We start from the raw sequence: 17,171 nt of genomic DNA on the forward strand, positions 1-17,171 counted from the left end.
CAATGGTGATTCAAATGTGCAGACAATGTTGAAAGGGACCACTAACTGTTTGGACAGATTCAGAAGTTTTCAAAGAAGGGACTGGAATCAAGTGTAACTAGAGGGTTCCTTCAGTTATCCCAGAGAGAAATGATTGGCATTAGGAGAGATGAAATTTAGGGAAGGTCCTCCCTTCAGAGCTGGGGTTCATTCAGGAACTGGCCTCAAGCAATTCTGAACTCTGGAGAGAGATCACTGAGGAGCTGATGAAAGCTACAATCATTCTCCTCAGAAAAATGGGCAGACTCAGCCTTACAAAATGCAGCAGAGGATTTCAAGTTTTTGGTTTGGCTGTTTTAACTTTAAGGGAAGGGAAAGAGAAGAGGCCAGGTTCCTGGCCTCAAGAAGCTCACAGTTTAGTAGCCAGGAGAAACCAGCAAAAACAAATCAATACACGGATAGTGGTGTATTGTGGGGGAATAGTATATCATGGGGGAAGGAACAGTTCTGGAAGGTTGAATTGGAGGATCTGAACTATGTGCTTTGAGAGGCAGCAGCGAAGAGGCAGGTGTGGTAGGGAGCGCCTGGGGAGACCTCCCTCCCCCCGCAAAAGAACAGAGGTCAGCCTACGGCAGGTTAATAAAGGGGGTTCTCTTGTGGGAGCACCGGAAGGATGCCTTTGGAAGAGAAGTTAACCCGTGAGCGTGTGATAAAAATAGTTGATCACGCCGCTGCCAGAGGTCACTGACATGGTGCCCTGATAGGCTGCGATCCCGGGTGGGGACAGCTATTCAAATACAGATGAAGACAGTTTTCAAAGAGACGAGACTCTGGGAGGAAGACAGCCAGCTGTCGCTGGGAGGGCGCCCTTGGAGTGCCGCTCATCGCCAGGGTCAGAAGTTGGCCCTGTGTTGGTTCTTCCCGATGAAAGAAAACCGCGGGAGAGCGCCGAGCGGCGGCGAACTGCATTCAACCGATGGGCACGAAAATGAATTTTAGCTGCTCTGTGCAAAAGCCCTAGGTGTGTGAACCGAAGGGAGCCGGCCAGAATATTACAACAGGTCAGGAATAAATAACCGCCAGGCGGAGGATCCCAGATTCCGTCCTTCCTTTTGTTGGGTGAGCGGCGAGCGCCAGGCGTTCGCGTCCACAAAGGCGAAAGAAGCGGTCCCACCGGCGCCGCTCGGCTCCATCCCCGGGTAACTACGCGGGGCCCCCAGGGGTGGTGGGGGTCTGAGACCTCGGGGTGGGGAGAGCGGGAGGTGAGGTGAGGGGACTCTCTCCCGGTGGCCTGGCAGCCGGGACCCCAGAATAAGTCGGGGGCGGGCCGCGGTGCGGCGCGGCGGGCGGGCGGGCAGATCCCACCCCTTCCTGAAGGAAGCGCCCTCCTCGCCGCGACTGCTGCTGCCGCCGCCGCAGGTCACGGCCCCGCCAGGCGACCGCGGCCCCGCCGCACCGGGAGCAGGTAGGCGCGGCGCCCCCTCCTCCGCGCGGGGCCGCCGGGCAGCCCGGGCTCATCGTGCTCGGCTCCGCACCCAGCCCCGAGGCGGAGACCCCAGGAGCGGCGGGCGCCGCAGAGGGGCTCGGGCGGCGGGGTCCTCCCGGCCGCGGGGCCCTGCTCGGCTAAGCCCCCTCCCCGGAGAGCCTTGGGCGCGAGGCCGCCCCCCGATACCCCGCGGGCGCACACCCCGAGCGAGGCGCGGTGGCCGCCGGCGCTCCGGGTCCCCGCCGCCGCCGCCGCAGTGCCGTCCGCCGGGCCCCGGCGCCGCCCGCCGGCTGCGGCTCGGGTCCGGTTCCTTTGACAGGTGTCCCCGCCCGCCGCCCCATCGGGTGCCCAGGCCTTCGGTGGTGGTCGGGGGCACGCGGGTGGGAAGGGACCCCAAGTTCGGCCTCCCAGGTCTCCGCGCCGCGCGCCGTTCTTCACTTTCCCGTTCGCCGCGGCAGGCTGGCGCGGGGAGCCGGGCAGGGGCTCTAAGTTGCCTTGCCCTGTGCGCAGCCCTCCACTCGAAAACCAACAGCCTCGCCGTCCTTCCCCGGGTGCGCCCTGAGAAAGAAATGGATTTTCGGTTTCTCCGGCGAGACGCCGGTGAGTGGGTGACGACCGAGGCTGTCTGATCATTCGCTGCAATAAAAGAGTGATTAGCTGTGGATTATGGAGAGAGCCGTTGTGGAACGATTCTCTCCTCCTTAAACGAATCCAACGGAGAACCAGAGGGTTATTTTCCCAATCTAAATCCATATTCCCTTTCTCTACTCATCCCTCTCCTCCGTCCACCCCTACCTCCACAGCACTTTATTATATTCCCGACACTTACCCGATTTTTTTTTTTTTTTTTTGTGGTCAGGTTTTTTTTTCCCCAACCAGACTGTCTTTCCCGGTCGAGCCAGGATTGTGACTACAAATGTGAGAACACAGCCCAGTTGGGATGGAAACCCTTCTCCTTGAGTGAACCGGTTCCCACTTCCTGTGGGAGACCAGGAGAGGTCCTGTTAGGCAACCAAATATACTAATAATATGTGTTTTTTTTTAAGTTCTTGGATCAGTTACAATAACACAGCCTAAACGGTAATATTAATTTCTGCTTCTCCGTTTCTGTGCTTGAATCAAAGGCAGATTTTTTAATAATCCAGGGCTGTAACTCCATCCTGGGCTGCAGTTCATCAAAAGGATAGGCAAATGTGAATGTATAAACTCCATGGCAACAGTTAATAAGTTGACCTACTTAAAGTTTTCAAGGAAAAATTGTTAGTTTTTTAATCATAAAAAATATGATATTTGCAGATCAAAGAATTTTACAATTTCAGCTCTCATGCATTAAATCCCAAACTTTCTCTTCTGTGTGTCCCAGAAACACCATGTTTCAAAGATTAACTATAGCTACCGTCTCTTAATGAGCTAGAAATGTGAGTTTAATCTTCGAGGCATAAGCATAAGAATTTTAATGGTGGTTTTTATTTATACAGTATTTAATAAATATTTTGCAAGCTCCCCAGGTTGCAAGTTCATAAACTAGACATGGTAAATAAAAGGATAAAGAAGTTTTGCTAACAATAATGACAGTTGGTAGATGTTATGACATTGAATAAACATATTAAAGTATTTGGGAAACGCATGTTTATTATAACCTGCCATTTTGCTGAAGGCAATTTGTTTGGATTATTTAAATTGACTTTAAAGTGTCTTTATAGCAGTTGTTTAACTTATGTATTTCTCATCAAATGCCTTTCACCAGTTGCTTTGTGGGGGAGATAGGTTACTCTGTGGAGTCATTTTTTTTTTTTTTTTTGCATGAACACAGTAATGCCTTACGTTTAGGCTTTGTTCTAGAACTACCATGGTCATGCTTATGATGACCTTGCAGGGATTTCTCGTACTCATTTTATCTGCTTGTGATCATCAAGAGTGATGGCACTTGACTTGACACTCCTGTGTCTTTCTGCTTTGTTTTCCCTGTGACCTAGGCGTACCTGTGCAGTACAGTAGCCAGATTAGCAGGGCAGCCTGGAGACATGAAGGATGAAAAGCTAGCTGGCCCCTGCAATCCTAGCCATTTGGTTTCAGCGTAATCTGGCCGCTTGGGATCAGTTCAGTAACTGACTAAGCAAGACAGACACTGACAAGATAATGCATGACCTCTGTTTTCCCCTTCAGGAGAAGAATCTACAACATTCAGAATCCACACTAGAGTGCTGATTAGGTGCTGTGAAGCTCAAATGATATATGAGCTAAAGTTCTCAACATGTGATGCAAAAACCAAATGTTACAGAATCTGAGTCTAAATTCATGAAAAGGCTAGAAACACACCCATGTGTGTAATAAATATTTTCTTTATCCTAAGGGCATCCCTACTTGTTTTAACTATAAACTTTTATTCTGAGAGCTAATGGTGCCATGTATCTTTATGGTTTTATTTTTTTCCTTCATAATTTGCTCTTAGCACTAGCTCATAAATTAGTAGAACTTTAACAAGTTATTATTATCACCAAATATCATTTCCTGGCATGTATGAATTTTGAAAGATAACTTGTGGAAATGGCAAACCTTAATGCAAAGAGATATTTGGCCAATTGAAATGATACTTTGAAATAATAATGAAATCTTTGGCAGTAGCCTTCACAATCAACCTCACAGTATTTTAAGTCATGCCAGCTCCATTAGGTAGCACTCGGAACTCGTTATGAAGGGAGAAATGAATAATTTTCTTTTTAACATCTGCGAATGGCCTTTCTCTAGATCAGTGCTGTCCAATAAAACTTCCCACAATGATGGAAATGTTCTATAGTCTGCCCAACATGGTAGCCAAGAGCCCCATGTTGCTGTTGAATCCTTGAAATGTGTCTAGTATAATTGAAGAACTGAATGTTGAAGTTTATTTCATTTAAATTAATTTAAATAGCCACACGGGGCTTGTGGCTACCTACTGGACCCTGCAGCTTTAAATTCTGCCCCCCTCCTATTTCCTGCAGAGATAGTACTTAATGGCAATTACCCTTAATTAGAAGAAAGTAGAGATCAACCTTAATAGAACCGGGACTTAAGATTTGACTCTAATCCTGTTGTTATGAAAAAATACTCACAGTTACCCTGAAGAAGGTGTGTCATGCTGAAGTTCAACTCTATTCTAAAAGTAGTTTTTCTTTTTTAATTTCCATATGTCTGCTGGCCACAAAAATAAGCAGCACTCAGATGTGTTTAGATGCTTGGCCCCATGTGTCTGAGTTCTTAAACTTGTTTTATTATTTGCTTGTTTACCCATTATGGAATCATTCATTCTTAAAGTCAGTTTCTATACTTTTCAGTGTTTCAAGGTGAGGGTTAAATAATTTTATTTATTGCTTTATTTTTGGCTGCGCTGTGTCTTCGGTGCTTTGCGCTGACTTTTCTCTAGTTGTGGCGAGTAGGGGGCTACTCTTGTGGTGTGTGGGCTTCTCTTGTTGGGGAGCATGAACTCTAGGCACTTGGGCTTCAGTAGCTGCTGTACTGATGCTCGGTAGTTGTGGCCCACGGGCCTAATTGCTTTTAAGCATGTGGAATCCTCGAACCCCCATCTCCTGCAGTGTCAGATGAACTCCCATCCACTGCACTGTCAGGTAAGTCCAAGGGGAGGGGGATGTAGAGAGGCAGAAAGTCGCTGCCTCACTCAGCCTAGGTACCTGGAATACCTCTCCCCAGCCCAGAGCTCGGGGTCCTGGGCGCTCCCCTTCTCTGGAAGGGACTCTCCTTCAATCAGTTATTTTAAAATGTCACACAAATGTTCATGCATAGAGATGGCGAATCCATCTGCCATGCAGGAGACGCGGGTTTGATTCCTGGATTGGGAAGATCTCCTGGAGGAGAGCATGGCAAGACACTCCAGTATTCTTGCCTGGAAAATCCCATGGGCAGAGGAGCCTGGCAGGCTACAGTCCAGGGGGTCACAGAGTCAGAAGAGACTGTGTGACTAAGAATGCACAAAATATAAAGTAAATTAACCCCCAATTTGTCCCTGCCCTTAAGGTCTTAACACTATAGGATAAGATTTCCCAAATTAGTGTCCATTCCACGAGAGGATAGAGATGCTCAAGTGAATTTAGGAACTGTTCCATATAATCCACCCCCTTTTTGGAGATTTTCAACGCACTACCTCATGTTAAGTTTCTAAGATGAGATGCATATACTTATTTAACTTTTTTATTGTTGAGGTTTTTCAAAAAAATTTTTCATACAGCACTTACCATAGTATTTTTCAAGCCACATGTTCTGAGTCAGAAAATTGATTTAACAGGTTTGTATCAGCATTTAAAATATATATATATTTATTTATTTATTTGGTCAGGCCTTGGGCTTCCCTGGTGGCTCAGCTGGTAAAAAATCCGTCTGCAATTTGGCAAACCTGGGTTTGATCTCTGGTTTCAGAAGATCCCCTGGAGAAGGGAATGGCTATCCAAGACAGTATTCTGGCCTGGAGAATTCCATGGACTGTATAGTCCATGGGGTTGCAAAGAGTTGGACATGACTGAGTGACTTTCAATTCACTTCACTTCCTGTCAGGTCTTAGTTTCGGGATACAGGATCTTCCCTTGTGGCTCAAAGGCTCTAGAGGACACAGCCTTAGTAGTTGCTGCACTCGGGCTTAGTTGCTCCGTGGTATGTGGGATCTTAGTTCTCTGACCAGGAGTCGAACTCACATCCCCTGTGTTGGAAGGCGGATTCTTAACCACTCAGCCACCAGGGAATGGGATGGGATATATATTAGAATAGGAATTATCACTGTGCAGCCCTCTTAGTGGGAGTTACTAGGGTTTGATAAAGTAGTTCCCTCATGTATATAAGTGCAAGGCCATGAGACAATGGAGAGTGGTGGTCAAAAGCACTACAGAATCAAGGCCTCTGGGTTCCAATTCTGACTCTGTGCAGTAAGCACTATTTAAACCTACTCATTGTTCATTCATTTATTTATTTTTGGCTGCACTGGGTCTTCGTTACTGCCAGCGGGCTTTCTCCCGTTGTGGCTACTAAAACCTACTCTTGGTTATGGTGCGTGGTGTTCTCATTGCAGTAGCTTCTCGTGTTGCAGACCACGGGCTCTTAAGAGTGGTCTCAGTAGTTGTGATGCCCAGGCTTCGTTGCTGCTTGTCATATGGAATCTTCCACCATCAGGGACCAAAGCCCTGTCCCTGCATTGCAAGATGGACTCTTAACCACTGGACTACCAGGGAAGCAAGCCTTCAGTTCAGTTCAGTTCAGTCACTCAGTTGTGTCCAACTCTTTGCGACCCCATGAATCGCAGCACGCCAGGCCTCCCTGTCCATCACCAACTCCCAGAGTTCACTCAGACTCAGTCCATCGAGTCAGTGATGCCATCCAGCCATCTCATTCTCTGTCGTCCCCTTCTCCTCCTGCCCCCAATCCCTCCCAGCATCAGAGTCTTTTCTAATGAGTCAGCTCCTCGCATGAGGTGGCCAAAGTACTGGAGTTTCAGCTTTAGCATCATTCCTTCCAAAGAAATCCCAGGGCTGATATCCTTCAGAATGGACTGGTTGGATCTCCTTGCAGTCCCAGGGACTCTCAAGAGTCTTCTCCAACACCACAGTTCAAAAGCATCAATTCTTCAGCGCTCAGCCTTCTTCACAGTCCAGCTCTCACATCCATACATGACCACAGGAAAAACCATAGCCTTGACTAGATGGACCTTTGTTGGCGAAGTAATGTCTCTGCTTTTGAATATGCTGTCTAGGTTGGTCATAACTTTCCTTCCAAGGAGTAAGCGTATTTTAATTTCATGGCTGCAGTCACCATCTGCACTGTTTTGGAGCCCAAAAAAGTAAAGTCTGACACTGTTTCCACTGTTTCCCCACCTATTTCCCATGAAGTGATGGGACCGGATGCCATGATCTTCGTTTTCTGGATGTTGAGTTTTAAGCCAACTTTTCACTCTCCTCTTTCACTTTCATCAAGAGGCTTTTTAGTTCCTCTTCACTTTCTGCCATAAGGGTGGTGTCATCTGCATATCTGAGGTTATTGGTATTTCTCCCGGCAATCTTGATTCCAGCTTGTGTTTCTTCCAGTCCAGCGTTTCTCATGATGTACTCTGCATATAAGTTAAATAAGCAGGGTGACAATATACAGCCTTGACGTACTCCTTTTCCTATTTGGAACCAGTCTGTTGTTCCATGTCCAGTTCTAACTGTTGCTTCCTGACCTGCATACAGATTTCTCAAGAGGCAGGTCAGGTGGTCTGGTATTCCCATCTCTTTCAGAATTTTCCAGTTTATTGTGATCCACACAGTCAAATGCTTTGGCATAGTCAATAAAGCAGAAATAGATGTTTTTCTGGAACTCTCTTGCTTTTTCCATGATCCAGCGGATGTTGGCAATTTGATCTCTGGTTCCTCTGCCTTTTCTAAAACCAGCTTGAACATGAGGAAGTTCACGGTTCACATATTGCTGAAGCCTGGCTTGGAGAATTTTGAGCATTACTTTACTAGCGTGTGAGATGAGTCGTGCTTTATTATTAGGTAAATGTCTGTATGTATACTGGATTGTGATGTAAAATACTGCCTCTGAAACTAGGGTGTTTCACTTTGGGAAACACCCATCTAAGACAGGACTCCATGCGAAACGCTGAACCTGGGTGTCTGGTGACAGAGTCCATAAAGTTCAACTGTTTTGGCTCACATGTTGCAATGTAGTAGGGATACATAGATGCACGTCTTGCAGACCTGTGAGACTCCAACATTGTACAGCATTGCACAAGTGCGGAAACGAGCTGACGGCAGTTGTTTTCTGTGTAAGACGAGGCCTGATGAGTGAGAGGGAAGTCGTTGTACATTTTGGCTGCAGGAGACCTCACTGCTGCTGGCCTGTGGCCTCTAAAGTTGAATGCTCTTTAAAGGACAGGCAGTATGGGGCCCAAAGAAACCCAGATGTCCCAGAAGCTGAGAACTCAGTCTTCTGTCCCTCCTGATCACTTCCTTACTTCTACACACTGCTTTGTAGCAAATAGTCACAACAGGTCTAAATATGTCCGTCCCATACACCCCCCACTTTTTTTACTTGATTCTAAATTATTTCTTTTTCAAAATCACTTTCTGCCTGTAAGTGCTTCATGACCTAGTTTTCAATATAATAAAAGGAGAACAATGTTGCTTTAAGAATTTCATATAAAGGGATATGTCCTAAAACTGAGGCTAGGAATCTCCTTGTACCCTTCCTTGGCTCCAGAACAATCTGAAAAGTAAAACTAATTTTGCTTTAGAAGCAGAGTTCAGTTTTTCTTAAAGGTCAAACTAAATATGAGCAATCACTTGTTCATAGACTTTGTCAGGTCCAATAGAAAAGGCAACAGCTTGTCATCATCGTTACTTTTCTTCTTTAAAAACTATAGAGGCTGTGTCTAACATCCTAAAAACCCATAAGATATGCAGATTTTGTTCAGTGCTTCAGAACTGTCCATCTCCGAGGACAGTGATACAGGCTCTATCTTTGGAATGCAAAGGAATGAGATGAAGTGTCTTTGACAAGACATTGAAAGTCATGTAATATTTTTAGGCTAATGTAGACAAAGCTTAAGAAGTAATTGTGATTAACTATGGCAGTAGCGGAAATTAGCCTGTAGTTTAAATGGTGTTATTTAACTCTGAAGTAATTATAATGAATTATAATGGCTTTCAACTAAATGTAAACATAAATGTCTCCAAAAATAGCATAGCCTTAGTATTCATCAAGCATTTCATGTATTAGCAAAGTAGATGTCTTCCTGGTTTTTTTACACTTATGATGACTTAGCTGCCAAAGAGATATTTTAAATGGTAATAACTGGAAGTTTTGAAACATGAATTAAAACTGACTGGCATGCTGCGATTCATGGGGTCACAAAGAGTTGGACACGACTGAGCGACTGAACTGAACTGAACTGATACATAGCTAAAATGAGTATTGTATTTTTTAAACTGGGCTGGTTAATAAAATAGTCTTCAAATGATTTTTCATTCTATCGATTCATGAGTGAAAGGTGTTAATTAAGAGGTGTTGATACCATGGTAAAGCAAGCCAAATAGAAATATGATTTTTTTTTATACTGAACTTGGAGTGTTTTGTTTGTGAATTATACTTAGAATTATGAAATGTAATTGTTGTGGAATTTCAATGGCAATCTATCTCCTGGAATTTGTAAGTTCTACTTTTCACTAAAATTACTAATACAATTATGTAAAGTTTAAAAATAAAATAAAATAAAAAGTATATTTACATAGAAACAATAGTATCTAAATTATACCAAGTGTTATAACAGAAATACTAACTTATGGATGACAGTTTTTCTTCTTTGTGGTATTATGTTCCCACATAGGCTAGACTTTAAAATTATGTCATTTTGAAAAATTTGCTGGTCTTGTCAATGACAGCACAATGTTTACAAGAATCATATTTATCTCCCTATAATTTTTGTAGCTAATAGAATTGTTCTTGAGAAAGCTTATTATCTTTTCTGTGACATTTTGATTGGTGTTTTTCCATTTTAATTTGAGCTTATATGTGACATAAAAATTGATTCTATGAAAAGTGGACCACTTGTATGCCAAAATTTTGATTGTATGAGTAAGAAAAATATAACAACCTAGTCTATCATCTAAGAGAATTAGAAAAAGAAGAACCAACAAAATTTTGATTGTATATGTATGCATGTAAAAATAAAGACAAAATTTTCCAGTAAACTGATTTGGGGAAAAAAATACCACTGTGATTAAATAGTGGCCCGTTGTGTGTGTGTGTGTGGTTCTTTTTTTTTTTAAGATCAGGCCACATGAGTGTTCACTCACTGAGCCATAAATTTTGGCAATTCAGAAATGGTATTCTTTATTAGTTATTGGGCATTATTTGTGAAATCCGTGGAATGGTCCCTGGCCCAGAGTACCTTTTTTTTTTTCACTGTTACTTCCCCCTTATTCATAACATAGGTTTTTTAACTGATGTCATCACATGGAAAATTAAAGAGGATTGTTCTGGATGATAACTGCTCCCCTCTTGAGCATCTAAGAGCTAGAAAAAGCCTTTTGAAGTCACATAATTTATTTCTTAGAGTCTTGGCATGACCACAAGAAAGATGATGTGTAGATTTTGCATGTGTGCGTGCTCAGTTGCTCAGCGATTCTGATTCTTTGTGACCCTATGGACTGTAGCCTGCCAGGCTTCTCTGTCCTTGGGATTCTCCAGGCAAGAATACTGGAGTGGATTGCCAAGCCCTTCTCCAGAGGATCTTCCCGACACAGGGATGGAACCCGCATCTTTTATGTCTCCTGCATTGGCAGGCGGGTTCTTTACCACTGAGCCACCAGGGAGGCCCTTGTGTAGACTCTATTCTACTTTTAATCTATGAATATTTTACGTTAGTTCTTGACATACTGTTTATCCAGGCTGACTTAAGAGGACTCCAACATAGAAGCCAGGCTCACTTCCTTTCCATATGACTCTAGGTTTGCTTGCTTGTTGCTTATTTACCATCTTTTTCCAATTAAATCATTGTGTGTAGAAATTACTATGCAAATTTTTTTTGTATCCCACTGAGCTGTCTGAGAACAGGAGTTAGCAAATTGCACTATTTTGAAAATAGCCACACCCATTGGTTATGAATTACCTGTGACTACTTCTGCACTCCCTCTACAGAGTTAAGGAGCAACTGAAACAGAATCCATCTGGCCCATAAAGCTGAAAATCTCTGCTCTTTGGCCCTTTCATTTGATACTCCAAGACTTGTTCATTTGATATTCTTCCTATGGGATTCTGGAAGAAAAGATGAAAAAAAAATAGCTTATTACAAATTATATATAGTGAATTACTTTCTGTAGGGGCAAATTTCATAGCTGCATGACTAAATGAATGACATCCCTTCTCTCTTCCTGTTTCACTGTCAATGGCTGTGAAAGAAGGTGTTATCATCATACACTTAGATGTCAAGTTGACCTGTGTAACCTTAAATAAGCTACTTAATCCTTTTAAAATCATTGTTTCCTCGTGTACAAAGTGGGGATAAGTACAGTACCTGCTGTTGGGAGACAGTTCTTGCGTCCCATGCATTTTGACAGGACTTACAAAGTGAGGCACTGACTCCCCTTTCAGTCTAGATTGTCTTTACAAGGATGTTTATGTAGCAAACAGTCTTGGCTGATTGAGATACTGTTTTCCTCAGAAGTGCAGAGCAGGCTTGCTAATATTCAATATAATGGATTTGAGTTCTTGCAGCTCAGAGTCCTCTCCAGTAAAGCTGCTAACTGCTTATGCAGGTGTTATGGCCCTCTTTGAATGCCCTAGGAATTGGAGCTGGGGAATTAGTGCAAGGAAATGCTGGTGCTTTGGCTACTGCTATTGCTATGGATGCTAAAGTCCTTTGTCTCCACCCTGGGAGTCTTGTGTCTTCTGCTAACCTCTGCAAGTAAAATCTCAATTCTTTCACAGTTCTTGGACAACTGTTCTATGGAATTATTATGAGAATTGAACAAAGCAATAAATATAGAACATTTAACACAGTGCCTGGTATATAGTAAGTGCCCAGTAAATGTTAGCTATTATTATCCAGCTGGCTATTAACTCTGCAGTGTGAAATTCAAGTCCCAGTTTTGTGTGGACCACTTATGTTTTAAGGTAGTAGTTTTTCAAACTACTGGCCACCAGAGCTATGAGAACAGTTAAGTAGGTTTATTTTTTTTAATAAAACAGAAAATAGAAAATAATAGAATAATAAAGTATCCAAGTGAAAAATATGTAGTAAGGATAAATATTGATTTGTAAAACTTTTAATTTCTGTTATATATGTATATATCTGTATACAAGATTATGATGTAAAATATGTATTTTTTACTGTCAGTTGCAGTCAAAAAAGTTGGAAAGCCATTGCTGCCCTAATACATAGGTGGAACTGTCCAGAAAAACTTTTGTTCAAGAGAGCATAGAACTCCTTTCTTTGTTCTTATTCTTGGAAAGGGGTGGACTTCCCTGGTGGTCTAGTGATTAATCCTCCATACTTCCACTGCAGCGGCCATGGGCTTCATCCCTAGTCCAGGAACTAAGTTCCTACAGGCCACATAGTGTGGCCGAAAAAAGAAAAGAAAAGAGGTAAAGGGCCACTGTCACGCATCTGAAAAGGAATGACCAGAGATTCAGTGTGTTCACACTGTGCATATTGTGTGGCTCATTTTGCCCGTGATTAGCAGAAGATGAATATAACCACATAGGTCATTTTCTGAAGAAAGGAATATTTTTGTATCAGCATTTTCCAACAGAACTTTCTACATTAATGGAAATGTTCTGTTTCTGAACAATCCAGTACAGCAGCCACTAGCTACTGAGCACTTGAATGTGCAGCCGAGGAGTGGAACTTTTAATTAGAGCAATTTCAAATTTGTATTAATTTAAATTTAAGTAGTCACGTGTGGTTATTGGACAGCCTAGTTTTAGTTTGAACACCCAACGGTGGCCTTCTCCAGCACAGCTAACTGTATAAATTTGGCTTATGTTAAGTCCTAAGGTGCAGCACCCTTCCCTTGGGTTAGTCAAAAGACCATTGACCCTTGCCCATGGCTGGTTTGGGCAGACATTGGGGTGAATAAGCGCTTGGTGAACTGCTACCTTGGACAGCGCCACAAGCCAGGGGAAAATGGCAAAGAACCAGAGGGTAATGGTTCTCAACTCTGGCTGTGCAATAGAATCATCTGAAAATCTGTAAAAATGCAGGCTGCACCCCAGATTGTTAAAGCAGACATTTCTACAAGGCTCACCGGGTCTTCTACCATACTCTTTCACTTGGGAAGCATCACAGATGAGCAAGGCAACCCATAGTATCACAGGGATGCCCAGAATCAGATAGAGAGGGGAGCAGATGCATGAAAGACAGTGGAACTCCATCTTACCTTAAACAGAAAGGCTCCAGCTTACTTTTAGTGTTGGGAGTTGAGCTGTTTTCACACCTGGATGCCCTGGCAACAAGGGCCCTCTTTTTCAGTGGTGTCAAAGTATGAATTTGTGTGTGGCCGAGTTGAACTTCAAAGGAGGAAAAGTACAGGCTTTTATTGACCAACTCACATGTCCAGTACTTTCCATTTGTATATTTGGCCCTCGTGTATGGAGTTCCTACTGAGTATATGAGATTTGCTATCCTTGCTCAGTCTAATGGGGGAGACCAACAGGTAAACAGTTATCATACAGGAGGGTAAGCACAGTAATAGAAGAATTATAGGTTGCCTTGAGAGCACCCAAGAGACATCAGGGAGGGCTTCCCGGAGGAGGTGACACCAAGCTGAGTCTTGGAGGATCAGAAGTAGTCATGAGAAGAGGAGGAGATGGGAAAAAAGAGAAGATAGAGTTTGGGAGCGGAGTTTGGCCAACATTTTCTGTCCCTTTAGGACTAAATACCATAAGATGGCTTCCTCCTGGCAGAGACCCTACCTGCTGTTTTAGCAAACCTCACGGGATATCCTTATCCTAACTGGCCTTTATCATTTATCTGTTCACTCATTCATGCGTTCACTCAACAAGTGTGACCTATGGAGGCATTACTTGTGCAGATATGACCTAAGTGCTGGTGAAAATGCAGTGAACAAAGCAGATAGCATTCCTGCCCTCGGGGAGCTTTATATGCTAATGGAGCAAGCTAGCCAGAAATAAACAAGGAAATGGTATAGTATACAGCTGATGTGCTAGAGAGAAAAAATAAAACATGGCGAGGAACTTGGAGATTCTGGAGACTGTGCTCTTAGAACCAGAAGTCACATCACATTTCTCTATGAACTTAGTAGCAGCTTGCTCTCTCTCGCTCTCTCTCTCTCTATCTCTATCTCTATCTCTCTCTATATATATGTAGAACCTATTGCTCAGTCGTATCTGACTCTTTGCAATCCCATGGACTGTGTAGCCTACCAGGCTCCTCCGTCCATGGGGTTTTCCAGACAAGTGTACTGGAGTGGGTTGCCATTTCCTTCTCCAATGTGTGTGTATATATATATATATATACATATATATACATGTATATATTTGGCTGCACTGGGCCTTAGCTGTGGCATTAGAGATCTTTAGTTTCGGCATGTGGGATCTAGTTCTCAGACCAGGGCTTGAACCCAGGCCCCCTGCTCCACAGCGTCTTAACCACTGGACCATCAGGGAAGTCCGTTAGTAACTGTTCTTACCACTTTTCTGAGACTGGATTCCGTAGTCATTTTCCCTCCTTTGCTCAAGCCTGGACATCTACCTGTGTCCATAACCCTGTGTCCTTCTGCAGCACCGTAACTTGTGCCAACACAACCTCTCAAACCCACCTTCCCCCCACCATGCGTCATGTCTTGTATTTTCACTGTCTCTTAGCATCATCTCTTCCGGTCCTCTGTTGATTTCCCTCTCTCCCACTTTTCCTCTTTGCCCCAGGGTGAGTAAAGTTCTCAACCTTTTGGCTGATTGCTCTGTCACCCTCTTCCAGGGGTCACTGAATGAAAAGGCTTGTTATCCTCAACTTTGAGGCTAAATGTGGTCAATCACCTTTTACTGTTTCTCACCGCTACTCTCCATCCAGCTTCCAGGCACTTTCGTTTGTTGCCTGAAAAACTGAATACCTGGTCTTCCCGTACCTCCCTTTCCTGACTGGTCATAACCCTTGGGGACAGCACCATCCCAGGTGATCTAGTTGTGAATCTGGCTTAAAAATCACTAGACCTGCTCAGTGAGTTCTCTGAGAACCTCAGCTACTCACTCCCAACCCTCCACCCAGATCCTTGTCCAGCTGGTAGTTTTTCACCTTCAGGAATTTTAACCTCAGTGTCTTATTTCTGAACATAGCTGTGTATCCTTCCAACTCTTTCGTGCCCTACTTCTCTACCTCTTTATCTTCATTAAGATGTCATCTCTTGACTTCTTCAGTTACCCAGACTTTTCTCTACATGTGCAAATATATTCATGGTGGTGGTTTAGTCGCTAAGTCATGTCTGGCTCTTGCGACCCCATGGACAGTAGCCTGCCAGGCTCTTCTGTCCATGGGATTCTCTAGGCAGGAATACTGGAGTGGGTTGCCATTTCCTTCTCCAGGGGATCTTCCCAACCCAGGAATCGAACCCAAATATATATATTCGTACTCATCTTCATTTCCTTTGCTCAAGAGATGTGGTCCATTTTGACCCATGTTTAAGGTTGGCCCAACAATGGCACCCCACTCCAGTACTCTTGCCTGGAAAATCCCATGGACGGAGGAGCCTGGTAGGCTGCAGTCCATGGGGTCGCTAAGAGTTGGACATGACTCAGACACTTCACTTTCACTTTTCACTTTCATGCATTGGAGAAGGAAGTGGCAACCCACTCCAGTGTTCTTGCCTGGAGAATCCCAGGGACAGCGGGGCCTGGTGGGCTGCCGTCTATGGGGTCGCACAGAGTCGGACACGACTGAAGTGACTTAGCAGCAATACTTGAACCCTGAATGCCATCTCTTCATGCTATCTTTGTGGGGTTTTTTTTTTTTTTTTTTTTGGTAGTTGTTGTTTCACTTTTGTTTTGTTTTTTTAATAAGCATAGTCTTTTAAAAAAAATTTATTTGATGTATGTCAGAGAGTGTTTTGCCTATGTTTTCCTCTAGGAGTTTTATAGTTTCTGGTCTTACGTTTAGATCTTTAATCCATTTTGAGTTTATTTTTGTGTATGGTGTTAGAAAGTGTTCTAGTTTCATTCTTTTACAAGTGGTTGACCAGAGTTCCCAGCACCACTTGTTAAAGAGATTGTCTTTAATCCATTGTATATTCTTGCCTCCTCTATGACCCACCTCCTAGAATATTGGAAATAAAAGCAAAAATAAACAAATGGGACCTAATTAACCTTAAAAGCTTCTGCACATCAAAGGAAACTATTAGCAAGGTGAAAAGACAGCCTTCAGAATGGGAGAAGATAATAGCAAATGAAGCAACTGACAAACAACTAATCTCGAGAATATACAAGCAACACCTACAGCTCAACTCCAGAAAGATAAATGACCCAATCAAAAAATGGGCCAAAGAACTAAATAGACATTTCTCCAAAGAAGACATACAGATGGCTAACAAACACATGAAAAGATGCTCAACATCACTCATTATCAGAGAAATGCAAATCAAAACCACTATGAGGTACCATTTCACACCAGTCAGAATGGCTGCGATCCAAAAGTCTACAAGTAATAAATGCTGGAGAGGGTGTGGAGAAAAGGGAACCCTCTTACACTGTTGGTGGGAATGCAAACTAGTACAGCCACTATGGAGAACAGTGTGGAGATTCCTTAAAAAACTGGAAATAGACATGCCTTATGATCCAGCAATCCCACTGCTGGGCATACACACTGAGAAAACCAGAAGGGAAAGAGACACGTGTACCCCAATGTTCATCGCAGCACTGTTTATAATAGCCAGGACATGGAAGCAACCTAGATGTCCATCAGCAGATGAATGGATAAGAAAGCAGTGGTACATATACACAATGGAGTATTATTCAGCCATTAAAAAGAATACATTTGAATCAGTTCTAATGAGGTGGATGAAACTGGAGCCTATTATACAGAGTGAAGTAAGCCAGAAGGAAAACACCAATACAGTATACTAACGCATATATATGGAATTTAGAAAGATGGTAACAATAACCCTGTGTACGAGACAGCAAAAGAGACACTGATGTATAGAACAGTCTTATGGACTCTGTGGGAGAGGGAGAGGGTGGG

At 43.5% G+C, this 17,171-nt stretch overlaps 1 protein-coding gene across 4 annotated transcripts in view; it reads left to right on the forward strand.

Annotated features, from left to right (window-relative positions):
- Window positions 1–766: 766 nt before the first annotated feature.
- TMEM150C (transmembrane protein 150C) overlaps window positions 767–17,171 on the forward strand; it is a 114,929-nt gene continuing 98,524 nt past the window's right edge. For 2 of the 4 annotated variants that reach the window (XM_044945736.2, XM_044945735.2), the window contains exon 1: window positions 1,357–1,444. The gene's annotated coding sequence lies outside the window, so the exon portion shown is untranslated. Of the gene's footprint in view, window positions 1,179–1,334; window positions 1,445–17,171 lie in introns of those variants that run through there. The other 2 variants (XM_006072894.4, XM_025289815.3) reach the window with 2 other exon arrangements.

The sequence above is a fragment of the Bubalus bubalis genome, chromosome 7 (assembly GCF_019923935.1).
Source record: "Bubalus bubalis isolate 160015118507 breed Murrah chromosome 7, NDDB_SH_1, whole genome shotgun sequence".
In the NCBI taxonomy this organism is placed as follows: Eukaryota; Metazoa; Chordata; class Mammalia; order Artiodactyla; family Bovidae; genus Bubalus; species Bubalus bubalis.